Genomic DNA, 5,583 nt, shown 5'->3' with positions numbered 1-5,583 from the left:
ATTATCAATAAAATACTAGCAACCCAAATTCAGCATATTGAAAGGATCATTCACCATGACTATTTAGGATTTATCCTTACAAAGAAGATTCAACATATGTAAATCAATCAATGTGATACATAAGCTTAACAGAATGACAGAAAAGAAACTTATCACCTCAGTAGATGCAAAGAAATATTTGAGTAAATTCAGTATCTATTCATGATAACAAATGCTGGTTTAGATATGGAGAAAAGGGAACCCTGTGCAAAGTTGGTGGAATTATAAATTGGTGCAACTATGGAAAACAATATGAAGGATCATCAGAAAATAACAAAAATAGAAATACGGTGTAATCTAGCAATTACACTTTTGAGAATACATCCAAAGGATATGAAATACTTTGTGAAAGAGACATTTGCCACCCCTATGTTCATAGGAGCATTATTTACAGGTCACACACACACACACACACACACACACACATTATTCAGCCATAAAAAATGAACTTGGGCACGTGGGTGACTCAGTGGTTGAATATCTTCTGTCTTTGGCTCAGGTCATGATCCTAGGGTTCCTGGATTGAGTTCCACATCAGACTTCCCATGGGAACCAGCTTCTCCCTCCACCTATGTCTTTGCCTCTCTCGGTGTGTCTCTCATGAATAAATAAATAAAATCTTTTTTAAAAATGAAGAATCTGTACCATTTTCAACAACATGCATGGCTTAATTGAGGGATTAATTTAACTAAAATAAGTCAGAGAAAGACAAATACTGTATAATCTCATGTATAGAATCTTTGAAAAAGAAAAGAAAAAACAGAAAAAGAGATAAGACTTATGGTTAACAGAAGTGGAGGGTGAGTAGAGGTAATCAGAGGGAGGTGGCGAAAAGGTATAAACTTCCACTTATAAGTTAATGAACACTAGGGATGTAATGTATGACATGATGACTATTTATAATATGTATAACATGATGACAGCATACAGCTGACATTGCTGTGTGACATACAGGAAAGTTGTTAAGAAAATAAAACCTAAGAGTTCTTATCATGAGAATAAAAAGATTTTCTTTTCTTCTCTCTTTTCCTGTTAGTCTATTTATATGAGAAGGTGGATGTTAGCTGAACTTATTGTGTAATCATTTCACAATATAGACAAATCAAATTAGACTGTACAGCTTAACCTTATACAGTGATACATATCAATCATTTCCCGACAAAACTGGAAAAGTTGCTCAATGAATATGTGTTAAATGAACACTCAGGTATGCATTGTGATAATTATATTTTTAAAGTAATTGTGATGTTTCTTGTGTCATTACATTGTACTGAATACAGTAGTTTTAGTGTCCTAATTGGCCAGTGATTCTCTTTAAGTAACCATGCCTTGTTAAATGCCTCTGCTAGAGAGCCCTTAGAGTGTTGTCTTATTCCTCAGGATACCTCAACTCTTTGGATAAGTACTGGTAAATATTTTTAACTAAATGAATTAACCTAATACTGTTATATGGAGCATATAAAATGACATAGTAGCATTTCTGTTATTATTTTATAAAAGTAAGACATTGTGGGGAAAATTCTAAATCCAGGTTGCTGCTAGCAGTCATTAATCCTAGGATAGAGGGATCCCTGGGTGGCGCAGCGGTTTGGCACCTGCCTTTGGCCCAGGGCGCCATCCTGGAGACCCGGGATCGAATCCCACATCGAGCTCCCAGTGCATGGAGCCTGCTTCTCCCTCTGCCTGTGTCTCTGCCTCTCTCTCTCTCTCTGTGACTATCATAAATAAATAAAAATTAAAAAAAAAATCCTAGGATAGAGATCTGTTGAGAAACTCAATGGAATATTATTTTGTCTGCAATTAAAATTTTCTATGTGTTAGGGGCACCTGGGTGGTGCAGTCATCTAAGCATCTGACTCTTGGATTTGGCACAGGTCATGATCTCAGGGTCATGAAATCAAGCCCCATGTCAGGCTTCATGCTCAGTGCAGAGTCTACTTGGGACTCTCTCTCCTTCTCCCTCTCTCTCAAATAAGTAAATGAATCTTTAAAAAATACAAATTGGGACACTTCAAAGCATTAATGACAAAATTAAAAGAAGGTATAAATCTTAAAGCCTCACTAATGGTTGAGTCATATATCTGCCAGTTATGGTTTTGATATATTAGTTCATGTTTTTTAAAAAGTGACTGGTGTAATAGAGGTAACTTCTGAATGGTCACTTGAGACCAAGGTGGTAGAAATGCGGGTGTTTGCAGGCAATCAAATTATGCAAATGTTTTGAAAATAGCATTGAAAGAATTTGCTTTTAGGTGGATTTGGGATGTGAATGACGGAAAGTAATCAGGATTTGGGGCCTGAATGGGAAAACTGTATGGATTAGGTAGACGGCAGGTATATCAGGAGCTCAGTGTTAAGCTTAAGGCATGTTAACTTTGAGATGCTTTTTGGACTTCTAAGTAGAAATATCAAATAGGCCAATGACAGAGATCTGGAGTTCTGGGGAGCTTTCTGGAACAGAGATTCACTAATATGACACATAAACAGAAAAGCAGATAGTCAGACAGATGGACAGATTAGAATACTGTTAAACATAATGAGATCCCCTAATCATAGTCCAACATTTAGAGGCCAGTGAAATGAGAAAGAAAGCAAATGAGATATTGTAGTATGAAAGACAAACTAATCCACATTGACATTGTGGAATCTCAGAGAAGAAAGTGTTTCATAGAAAAATACCCCTCACTATCAAAAAATGCTAATAAATCACCTAAGATTGGGGGAAGCAAATACACAGGTAGATCAAACATAGTTGAGGGAACTTGAAGTTCTCCCTCCTGAGACTTTTTATTTTTCTTTTTTTTTTTTTTTTTAGATTTTATTTATTTTTTCATAAGAGACACAGAGAGAGGCAGAGAGATAAGCAGAGGGAGGAGCAGGCTCCCTGTGGGGAGCCTGATGTGGAACTCTATTCCAGGACCCTGTGATCATGACCTCAGCCAAAGGCAGACACTCAATCACTGAGCCACTCAGGTGTCCCTGCACTGAGAGTTTCTGTTTGCTTTTTGGAACAGAAAGTAAATTCATCGGTTGAGTAAGGAAAGAGAAGGTTTTAGGCTTTCACTATATATTTCTAATCATAATGCCTCTCACCTAGCAGGTATTCGATATTTGTTTACTTTGTAACTGACAAAAGAGAGTAGATAAGAATTAGAGACCTGACTCTAGTCCCTACTGTGTCAAGTAAGTCACTTCTACCACTATTAAGATTCAATTTTCTCCTTAGTAACATTAAGCTAGTAGTAGTTACTTGGTAGAAGGAAACAGCTCTTATTGATAGACTCTGTGGTAAAGAAATTAGGAAATGCATCTTGAGTAGTTAGTGCCTTTATTTCAAATATAATGTATGTAACTGTAAGTTTGCATAATTTAATATTTCATTTTAGTAAACGTATCCCTGAAAACCTGACAGTCAATTCTCTGGAGCTGAAACAGGTGGCTCTAGGACATTACTGCATCTACTCCTAAGTTTTAGTAATGGTTAAATTAAATAATGTATGAAGGAGAGTTTAAATTTGTTAAACAGCTATATAAATGTCAAGCATTATTATTTTGAGGTGTTTAGAGAAAGAAAGCAAAAGATACAGTTCCTGCCTTAGTTGTGTTAGAATTTACTACGTCACCAAAAAGAGAATGATTGAAAAGTTGATTAAAAGTAAAATGTCCATGTAGGTAAGACAGAGAAAAGATGTTATGGCCATAAAAATGAACATTTTAACATTTTTTTCACTCAGGGTTTAAAAAGTTAATCAATCTAATTTCTTCCTGTCTTGTAACCTTGCTGCTTAAATATGCTTTTCTTTATAGATAGAAGGACAAGCTAGAAAATGTTTAAAAGATTCCTTTATGAGTCAGTTATCTTTTTAATTTCACTTAATTCTTTTTTTTTTACATTAACTGAGTTTATTTTCATACTACCAGTTGTTTTTACGGGTTATATAATCACTGAACAATATTTCAAAAATCATTTAAAATGACTGAAAAATAAAGATCTCCAATATCTCCAAAATAAGCAAAATATCAGTTAGAAATTTACCTTCTTCAAAAAAAAGATTAATGGCTTAATCATTATCTATTCCTATCAGATGAGTTGAAAATATGAATGCACTTAGAATTTTTGCTTGTTTTGCTAGCAAATATTGTACTACTTATTCACTGGTCTTAAACTTTCAATTTATATCCCACATCTTAATAATCCAGAGTTGAAGGCTTTCCACCATAACACTGGGAAGCAGAGCTTCCTTGGGGCTATTAAGATGGGCCACCATTAGTAACTGTTTTCACCTTGACCGAACAGGCCTAGCAATCAATCTCTTTCCACCTGCACAATCACTCTGATTTGCAACAATGATAACACAAGACCTGGATGAAAAGATTATGAAAAAAACGAACAAGAAATACCCTAAAGGTTATCATCTTCCTCTGGCAGAATACCAGGGATTTTGTTTCTTTAACAGAGAGAGAACAGGCACAGATTCAGTTCCTCTATGCAGCCATTGCTTATTGCATTTTTTATTTCAATTTTAGATAAAAATGGAAATAGGGTTACATGGGAAATTATCATCAACATCTAGAGAATCACAAATCAAGATGAGACCATGAGAAATATGTATGTTCAGTCCCTTTTCTTCCAGAACTCTTTTACAACTCTGCTTTCTTGAAAGAGAATTCATGAACTAAAATACTTGAGGAGATTCTCATCTGTAGGTTTTAGGATTTTCTTATCTGTCATATTCACCACCCATCCAGGGGCAAGACCAAAGAAAATCTGCCTTGGATCCTTTCGAGTACTAAGCATTTTGAAGAGCTTGTCTTTAGTGATATCAAGTAAAATAGAGCCATACTTCTTGGCAAGTTCAAGTCTTGCTTCAGGAAATTTGGCAGGATCCACCAGGTAACCACGATTCTTTACATCGGTATAATACAGTACCAGTGCTTCAGGAGGAAGCATTCGTTTTGGAATAGGTTGTCCACGCAGAAAGAATGGAACAGGTTTGCACAGAATTTCTCCTCTACCAGCTGGACACCATAATCCCTTTTAAGTGGCTGGATGGTCACACCTCTCCCATTGACAAGTTGAGTTAGGTCAATAGGTTGAGTAGGATCCACTCAACCCAAATCAATAAGATATTGCAATATATTGAGACTCAAAGGCTGATACTGGCGTCTGAAGCGGTTTCCTGGAGCCTGGATTCGGTTTTAGGCTGGCCAAGCTCACATGGGGCAAGGCCCGGAGCAGGTCCAGGGTTCTTGCCCCGCCGCCCTGCACGGGACCCGCCATTGGAGGGCCACACCCTCCAAGGGCCTAATTTCACTTAATTCTATTTTATTGTATATATATGTATTAGGTAGGCTCCATGCCCAACATGGGGCTTGAACTCACCACCCTGACATCAAGAGTTGCATGCTCTATTCACTGAGCCAGCCAAGTACCCCCATGAATCTGTTATTTTTAGAATATTGGATATCATTCAATAGTAAGACTCTTCTCATTTTGGCAATAAGTAATATGGTGAAAAAGAATTAGTAATACTTCAAGGTGAC

General features: G+C 36.5%; 1 pseudogene; it reads right to left on the bottom strand.

Annotated features, from left to right (window-relative positions):
• Window positions 1–4,523: 4,523 nt before the first annotated feature.
• LOC112923843 (large ribosomal subunit protein uL15m pseudogene) lies at window positions 4,524–5,320 on the bottom strand (annotated as a pseudogene).
• Window positions 5,321–5,583: the final 263 nt, after the last annotated feature.

The sequence above is a fragment of the Vulpes vulpes genome, chromosome 7 (genome assembly GCF_048418805.1).
Source record: "Vulpes vulpes isolate BD-2025 chromosome 7, VulVul3, whole genome shotgun sequence".
In the NCBI taxonomy this organism is placed as follows: Eukaryota; Metazoa; Chordata; class Mammalia; order Carnivora; family Canidae; genus Vulpes; species Vulpes vulpes.
This window is presented reverse-complemented; position numbering and strand designations above follow the sequence as displayed.